This window comes from Notothenia rossii (genome assembly GCF_949606895.1).
Source record: "Notothenia rossii genome assembly, chromosome: 2".
Taxonomy (NCBI): domain Eukaryota; kingdom Metazoa; phylum Chordata; class Actinopteri; order Perciformes; family Nototheniidae; genus Notothenia; species Notothenia rossii.
The window spans coordinates 47,926,451-47,936,097 of record NC_136904.1 but is presented as its reverse complement, the minus strand read 5'-3'; the positions used below and the strand labels follow the sequence as shown (position 1 = coordinate 47,936,097).

The 9,647-nt window shown below is 41.0% G+C and overlaps 1 long non-coding RNA gene across 1 annotated transcript; it reads right to left on the bottom strand.

Moving 5' to 3' along the window:
- Positions 1-6,117: 6,117 nt before the first annotated feature.
- LOC307030085 lies at positions 6,118-8,620 on the bottom strand. The gene is made up of 2 exons (XR_013805525.1): positions 7,293-8,620; positions 6,118-7,072 (listed from the first exon to the last, which is right to left on the bottom strand). It is a non-coding gene; the product is annotated as an uncharacterized lncRNA (long non-coding RNA).
- Positions 8,621-9,647: the final 1,027 nt, after the last annotated feature.

Sequence of the window (9,647 nt, the reverse complement as noted above, 5' to 3'; positions counted from 1 at the left end):
TTATGTGTAAACTCACTCACTCCCGTTTTCCTTCTCTCCCCCTCTGGTTGTCAAGCCACGACCCCCTCACGTTCTGCCGGACCATGCCAACTCCTCCGTCCTGTCCTCTTCTCCGTCCACCTTCTCCTCAGTCCATCTGCGCTTGGATCCTTCCGCTGTAACTCTCTTCAGTGGCCCAACTGCTTTGCTTTTCATCTCCTCCTTTACAGTCTCTACTTTGTTGCATGGAGGGCGTATTCTGCTCTCATGTCCCACACTCTGCTCTTGTGTCCAAATCTTGTGGCTCAGCTTGGAACTTCATGTCCTGTGGGGGACCGATGAGAGTGTGCCTTTTTATGTCACCTGTAGTTCTGGATTCCTCAGGTGGAGATGGTTCTGGATAAAGTCTTGTCATTGTTGGTTCAGCTCTGCTTCTCTGTCTGTTCGATGGAGGAGGAGGAGTCTTCCGTGGTGAGGTCTTTTGTCTGCTTGGAAGTTGGGGTCGTAGCGTTCTGACAGGCGGAGAGATAGAGAGAGAGAGATCTCGGGACGCATTATCTATAGTTAACACACTGAGGTAAAATAAATCCAATCTTTCCCACTCTATTTTCCAAACCATACTATCTTTCTTTGATGTTAAATGTCATCTAAGCCCAGTTAATGTTTTCTAATAATTGTACCATATCCCTAAACATTGTTTTCACCCACTGTAACATGTTTACTCCAATTAACTTTCAGGAAACCACTTTCTTCCATACATTTAAATACCTAGATGCTTCAAGCACCACATATTTCACACACTATAAAGGAACGTCTCCATATTTTCTCCATCACTTTAAATCTCACTGTTATTTAGAACATAAGTAACTTTGGTGACTGGACATATCTGCAATGTCGCCACTGTCTGCTAGGACATTTTGTTCATAGAGTTTGTACGTACAAAGCTGTACTTTTGGGTTAGTAGCCTGTTTCAACTGTAATCATTTTCAAAAATTCTACTCAGGTCACCGGTCGGTTGTTCATAAACTTAACAGGGGGTGTTTCTGGTACGGACTAAAACATGGATCCAGTGTATTTAGAGATTCCCCTAATCTGTAAATCCCCATCACTTACATATCCCGATCACTTAAACCCATCTCATCATTTGATACAAGAACTGCATATAGGGGGGGTGAATCATCTTGATTATAACCGCCTCTTGTTTGGGAACGAGTATTTCTAACTCCTCCTCTTGTTGCTCAGCTGATCTCTTGGCTCTGAGGATAAGTGAAAGTCTGTGAAACACAGCTGGAGTCTTGTTAGTGATGTGGGCATTCTCTATGAGTGAACTAATGGTTCCATGTTTTACTTGATATTGTACTCCCCATCCAACCAACAATGTGCCAAGTGTAATGAGCACAACCAACAATGCTATTCTGACTCTTATCCCTAGGGGACCCCACAATTGGTTTGGCTTTGTTCTCGTCATCATCTCTATTTTATCCCTGGTTGTGTCCGTTACAGAATTTAAATAATGAGTCCAAAAATAACATACAAAAAATTGGACTCTTTTTCAGATGTAAAACAAAAAAATAGGTTTTCACATTAATGTACAATCTATAAAAATCTATAGACAATTTGTCTTTTGAGCTGTTTCTATCTTTATCTTATTTCTATTTATTGTTTTGTTCCAGCTCTGCCAAATCAGTCCTAACTCCCAATAATGTTCTGGAAGTCGCCAGTGAAGGGTGACAATGTGTGAGGTGGTGTCAATTTGCTCCTTTTTCTTTACCTTTAAACCGGAGCGCGTGTGAAGTTTGTTACAACCTTTCACGCTTCCGTCCACCGGGGATGAGCCCACTGTCTTTTGTGAACTTTCACCCTCACCCAATCACCTGGCCGAACAGGAGTCTCTTCTGGTGTCTCGTCTGGTATCGCTGTAGTTTTCCTAGCCTGCTGTGTAGACAAAACTTGCATAATATTACTCAGAGTTCTGACATATTCATCCACTTCTATTTGTCTAATATCTAAAACTGGACCACTCCCTCCTTGGAGAAGGCCCAAGCTTTGGCATACCTATTGTTGTTTTATGACCTATTGTTGACTACATGTTATTATTTATTAACTACGTCACTGAAATCAACATATCTGTATAATCATGACACTCCCTCCTGTGAGCATAAAGTGCTCAATTAATATTGCAATGATTACCCTATTCTGAACAGGACATGTAAAACCCATAACGTTGCATTAAATAAATATAAATTCTCCGTGTACCCACAAGGCGTACAAAAATATCATATGATGTATGGCTTTCTGATGGCATAAATGCATATTCACAAAACATTTCCCATTAGCACTTCTAATAGTTTACTTGTTTCAATAATGGCTTTTGTCATGGTATTATGCATCATCGTTGCTGCGAAAAACAATACCCCTGGTGTCGCTAATGCGTCTCGATAACTCTAGGATTAGAGGATTGGTTGACACTGCTGAACTAACATATGATAAAATAATCTGTCTCCAAACTGGAGGGAAAATATGAACTATTCTCACAGAGGGTGACCTGCATGAAGGGCTGGTGCTCCTCACTCATAATGAGATATTGCCTTACGCACTACACTATAAATCAGTAAAGTTACTCAAGAATAAATAAATAAAGACTGATTCTTGAAACTGTTGTAAAAACCCTACAACTTCTTCATCCAAGCTCTCAATCAGTGTTATGTTATTCAATCTGCGGCTCATGCCTTAAAACAGATACTTCAGACCGATTATAAAATTGTGTTTATGAGAAAAATGTAATCTGACTCCATAAATCACATAATTGTTTGATTAAAAACTACACTTCTGGCTAAGAATAAGTGAAGTTCCCCTTTAAACACAGCCCCGGTCTTCTGACGGGGTCTATCTATGTACTGGCTGGAAAATGTTGGGCCAGTCTCTGTCGCTCCGTCACATCTTGACCTCACTAGTTGTGTGGACACAATAGTTTTCTGTGTAGGGGAACAACATCACTTGTAATCTGTATCCTTCTCATAATTACAAAAATAGTCTGCTAAATGTTCTACTCTGCTACTTCTAATTGGTGGATGCTCTGTGTAAATGCAAATTCAAAGCAAAAGGAGCAAATTGAATTTGCATTTCACGAAATGGCGATTGCCCTGTCTTTGTTTTTCCACATGTGGGGTGTAAACAAGATGGCACCCGATTATTTCGCACTCTGACCTGTAGACAAAGAGATTTGTCCATGCGGCTCTCAGGTGGGAGTTTAAACAATGGCGAGGTGATCTTTAAAGGAACCGTAACAAAGTAAACCACTGGTGTGGTATTATAAACCCTGAAATCCAAGCCAAAAAAACACTTAGTTTAAAATAACAACATTTCTATCTAGCTTACTATGAAAAAAATGGGCTTTATCTTATTGATATCATCACTTAAAGTTAGGAACCCTTACGCACTAGCTATAAACCTGTTCACGTAATATTTGACTTTATAGTCGACTATGGGCTTTATCTTATTAATATCATCACTTAAAGTTAGGAACCCTTACGCACTAGCTATAAACCTGTTCACGTAATATTTGACTTTATAGTCGACTATGGTTAACTGTTGCTATTTGGACACGCCAAACTGGGACTAATATGGAGACCTATCAGCCACTGATAATAGACCGTCGTCTTATTACTGCACTGCTGCTCTCCGATTACCGTAACCCACCCGCAATATCTTTTTTTAAACAGAACAGTTTTAACCACTGATTAAGGCTTAGACCTTAACCAAGCCTTTCTTGAAAAGGACTTTCTTTAAAGCACTGACTTCGGTCTTAACCCTTAGTTGATTCACTATGCCCCGCTGGTTTTCACTTACTCGGCCCTTAACCGATTCGCTATGTCTCCAGATCTTAACAAAAAATCGTCAAATGGGCTATATACCCTTACGTCATAGGCTAAATAACTATTAACGTAACAAGAGACACCCATGTGAAAGCAGCAAGGCACCTATCCAAAGTACAATGTCCACACACTATATATTTAAAATTCAACACCCACACGTGGTTAATAGCATGCAGGGTTAATGGAACAAAAGAAAGTGTGAACTCACCCTGCTTGTGACAAAACAACGCCTCGCGGTTTTAGAGTGATTATTTTATCAATTTGGGTTGTTTTAACATTAAAATGCACAGCTATTTTCAGGATCAGCCAGCTGCCATCAAACACACAAATCTAACTTTGCCTAGTTTAACTAGTGAAGAATCTTTGTCATAACAGGCATCTTCTTACCGATTGATTTGAGCTCTTGTGTGTCGAATGGCTGCAAGCGTCTCCAGGAAACAGCCGGTTGGTTTTCTCTCCTCGGTCAGCGAGATCACGTCAGGGAACTCACCAGATTGTTAACTGTGTTCGTTATTCTCCCGACCAGGAGAGAAGCTTTAAAATAGGAGACTAAATGGAGTCTCTGTGAAAGTTCAATTGGGTACTTTAATTAAAAAAGGCGCGGGTTGGACACAAGCATGATATTGTTCAGTCAGACAAACAGCTGTGATCTGGCTCTCCTCGATAGGGAAGAGAAGAGCCTGGATCTCTCCTCCGGTGCTGTTTATATATCCTCTGCTGGCTCCTCCCCGCCAGCCGGCTCACCTCGTCTCTAATGTCCGTTATTGCATTTAAACAGAGGATAGGTTCTTTTCACATTCAATATATGCTTAACACGCCGTTTCTCCTCATATTCTCTTTCATCACTTTTCATTTAACACATTCTAAACGCTGTAATCAATAGAGAGGCGAAGTCCCTCCCCTTCCGGGAGCCTCCATGGGACCCCGGAAGCGGAAAATTATACATTGAATTCAATGGAGAGAGAAAACGTATCTTTTGATCCCGTTTGAATTGTGCCACGAATGACACATATGATGTTTGTCAATTTAAAAGAACATTTTGCAAGTCAAAAAAATTAAAATGTGTCGTAAAACTGTGAAGTAACACATTTTTTTGTGTTAAGCCGCTCAGTGAACTACATGTCTCTGGTCCCGCACAATACGCGTCACCAACACAAAGATGACCGTCACGTTGGCACATTTCACCTCATTCTTTCAGAATGAGAATAAAAGTATAAAACGAGGTGAAAATCACTACAAGTCTGGGCACGTTGAGAGCTGTACAAACACGAAAGGGGAGTTAGTCGGTTCTGTAAGAGCCAGCATGCGGGACCGGCTTTACAAGGTTTCGGTGAGTAATATGAGCGCAATGTTTAAGGTTAATGTCAGTCAATAAGGAGGAGAATGAAAAAGAAGATGATGAACCACAGACCCGGCATATAATGACTGCAGTGTGCAGGGCTGTGTTAATTTATGTTACTGTTATCAATAGCATTAGTTGACTGAGAAAACCGTCAAGAAAAAAAGTTTAGCGATGTTACGAGTCGACTAGCATAATATGAACCACGGCTGTGATTGACAACCTGGACAGCCAGTCAGAAGCTAGAATGCCAACCTAGAGAGCCAATCAGAACCTAGAACGGGTGTACTGTATACGGGTGTGTATGCTGTGGATAACATTAGTGTTCACAAGAACAAGGTACACTCCCGTGTTTTGTTTTAGTTGCTCTTCAGATTGAAGCGGCCAGTTTTATATCGACTATATGTGTGATCTCCTTTTTACATCTCGTTGTGTCATTTGAGTTTATTTGCTGTGTGTAGATTCAAGGATTTTGGTTATCTTGTCAATTTGTTTGGTTATCTAGGCACAGCTGTGTGTGACTCCCTCTGGTACACTGGTATGTTTTCCTAATGTAGAGAGCATTGATTAATTCATAAACTACACACTGAGTCTAGACCCTGACCAAATCCTTTTTTGTTGATCAAATGTTTTTCAAAAATGTAATACACATTTAAAAAAATACAATGTACAATCACAACCAATACAACACAAATTACAAAAAAATCAGAAAAAACAAACAACAACAATCAGACAAGAGGACAAAACTATGGAAAAATAAACCCTCCCACCCCCAGATCTGGACCATCCTTCTATTGCTCATTCAATCTATTATAGCATGTTAACAAACATGGTACTTACTTTATTTGTACAGATCTACATGGGAGAGGATGGCGTGATGCAGAGCGCTGTCTGTGGTTGTGCACGGGGGATTTACAAATGCAGCCACGCTGCAGCATTGGCAATATTTGCCATGTGGCAGATCAGCTCCACAGAAGTTGAGTGCCAGTGGAGGAAGCCTGGCACTTCAAAAGTAGTCCAGCCGGTGTCTCAACTCTACCAACAGCAAGAGGAGACATACAACCCACTGGCCAGAGACATCGCCACTGAGGAAGTAGACTGGTTCAGGTCTCCACTGAGGGGCGCAGCGTGGCATGGCATGGCTTTTGTCACCTGAGCCAGAGCTGCAGCCTCAACATCAGGCCATTTTCAACGTGCCGGAGCTGGTGAAGGAGCGTGGGGGTCGGGGGCTTGAGGCAATTCTTGCCTCAATGCGACTGAGCAGAGACCAGCAAGCTGCCATCCAGACAGCCACCGTAGGGCAGCGGACAAATCCTCAGTGGCAGTTACACAGGCAGGGCAGGTTGACAGCCAGCAATTTTGGTGCTGTGCTGAGGTCGGGACTTTCATCCACTCCATGCGCGTCCCTCATGAAGAGGGTGCTTGGGGGGTACAATTTAGACGGAGTCATGGCTGTCAACTGGGGAGTTGTAAACGAGGTGTGTTTGGCCAGTGTGTTTGGCCTTTTAAGTGTGACACATATGTAGTGATAAATGCTTCACCTGACCACTGTTCCTAAATAAAAAAAGTTTTCTGCATCGTCAGTCATTTTTTCCAAATAATTACCAATATTTCACAAATTCTTCATGTCAACTTAAGAGCAAAGCTGTATGTTGAGTGTCAGCTTTGCTTGGTTCATCTTACTGGGGGGCAGCTACATGGATGTCGGTGCTGTCCACAATCATTTTGCAGTTGAAGGCAGAATGAATTTATTATTGACTCAGAATGAAGCACAACTTCATGTCATACAATACATTGACTTTATTTGTAACTGTGTAAAAAAATAAAGCATTTATTAGCAAGCAGGACCTGCAGGAACAGAGAATGGTGATGGGTGGAGCTGGGAAGAGAGAAGAATAAAGAAAACAGATCAACTTTATTATCGGATATTAAAAATTCAATTTCAAAACAAGTTGCTGCTCCTACAGTTTTCTAGTATGTAAAGATGATTTCACATGACCTATGCAAAATATCACACTCAATACATGTGTCTCTGTGGGGGGTGCATTGTGCCTTTGATGTATATAAATAATATACCATAACCAAATACTATTACGTACAGTGGAAATCAGGTTGCCAGAGCAGGTCAGTCCAGTGTGCATGTTCCTCAGGGTCTCAGCAGTTACAGGTGAGGTAAAGAAAATAAAAGAGAAAAAGGTCAGTAACAACACTTTAAAGTAACAACACTGAATAATTATCTATTTTAATAATTTTCTCTCAGTAATCACTCAACTACTATCTTTCCAACCAACAGATTGACTCACCCTCACTGTCATCACAATGACACATGTCCAGAAGAATGTCATGCAAAGCTCCCTGCCTGCCTGCCTTCCTTCGACTCTCCCTGAACTGCTTCCTTAGCACCCGGTGGAGGGCGCAGTAGGCCACTCTTCAAATGTTTCACGAAATACTTACCATGATGACTACTCTTACTGTTTAACATTTTGGTGTACTTCATGTAATAAAATAATAACTTAATGGTAAGGCTACTAAAAATGACAAGGCTAAGTAATGTAATGCTAACTAACGTGCTCGCTACTCGTCGCTACTAGCTAGGTAGTTAACTTGACTATGTTCCATGCACAACATGTATATTACCTATGATATTACCTGATATGTCTGATCCAGCGACTCCTGGTCCTTTCATAAGAGGGGAAGCGATAGAACGAGCAAGTGGTATGATCACTTTTGTGAACATGGTACAAAGCACACAGGCATCTTGTAAAAGTGAATTTATTGGAGCAATCTCTTATATTTATTGGAGGGAATAAATCAGTTATGAAATCTTCTTCTTCGCTTTAATTACGAGTCGCAACCACTTGGAGCATTATCGCCTGTGACATCACATGCGCGACCCAGAATGGGATTTGGGATTTGTAGTCTTTGTAGTCGCGTATTTTTCATAGTCTTATATTTCAACAGTATTAGGACAAAATGTGACTTTTTTGACATGGAAATAATTGTTTAAGATTGACAAACATCATATGTGTAGTTCGTGGCACAATTCAAACGGGATCAAAAGATACGTTTTCTCTCTCCATTGAATTCAATGTATAATTTTTCGCTTCCGGGGTCCCATGGACCGGAAGTAGATGGGCGTGACTTCGCCTCTCTATACTCTAAACAATACTTCTCGGCTCGTTTGGTTTCCGGTCATTCCGGATGTTGTCACATGCTACTCTCGTCTGTAAACAATAATGTATTCAAATAAACTGTACCTTCATTTAATATTCAGCATGGTAGTATCTCGACATCTATAGTTGTAGCGTTAAATCAGTAGGCTTCGGTTTGCACCACTCCATATCATTTCGCTACTAAATTCACCTCTTTAGGAAATCGTATATTAGCCACATGCTAAATGCTAACCGGAGATGAAGGATTTTCAGAATAAAAGCTTAACTGCTTGTGCACAAGAATTTCTGGTTTTTCAGTATAAAAGAGCATTAAAACTGATGGCATGTTTAAACTACATTTCCCCATTAAAACATTGATTTTAATTTCTAACAATATACAGATACTAAAGATATGCAGGTACTTTCTTTCAAGCAGAACACAGGGGAAAACAAACTTAGCGGGAGTGTTTACGTGTTCGGCGTAATGACGTACAACGGCCTCGACAATTTCTGTAGTCCTATTCAGCCACTCGGTAACAACCATCGTTTTTCAGACACGTAAACTCTTCGAAAATCACCAGTGGGGTCACTGCTGATGCATTTAATGTCGTAGAACAAAACGTGATTTATCTCTTACATTTGTGTCAACCACAGACCTTATTTCGAGCTATTTTCCAAAACCCTATGGAAAAAATGCATTGCTTTTTGAGGAAGGAACCGGAAGTGCTAAAAATGCTAACTTATTTCCAGGTTTTTGGAGGCGTCACTGCGGTTCTCTATAGCTCCAGCCCCCACCCTCCCTGTGAGCAAAGTGTGCTCTGATTGGTCGGGGCACGTAACATGAACGTGCCGGGCGGCGCGGTCCCGTGGGTTAGATTCGCGTTCATAATGCAGAGGGAAATAACTCTCAGAATAATGTTATTAGCACATTATTATAACTTGAGGAATTAATGTTTTTAATAAGGGCTATACAAGTGTTCATACTGGGTAGTTTATTTAGTTTAAAAAAAATTATGCAACGATTTAAAGACCACTCTTTCCCCATGTAAGTCAATGGGAAAAAGTGTTTCCAGGCCTGGCAACCAAACGGAAGTGTAGTAACGCCGTTTGGCCAGCACGAATATTTTCATCTGAGTCCGGCGCACTTCCTGTGGGCTTGATCCAAATATTAGACCCTCCAGAAAAACGCGGGCAAAAATCCTTGATTATGCGGGCTAAAATCCTTGATTATGCGGGCTAAAATCCTTGATTATGCGATTAAACATGCAGGGTTTTTATGTGATTTTATGCGGGGAAATTGCG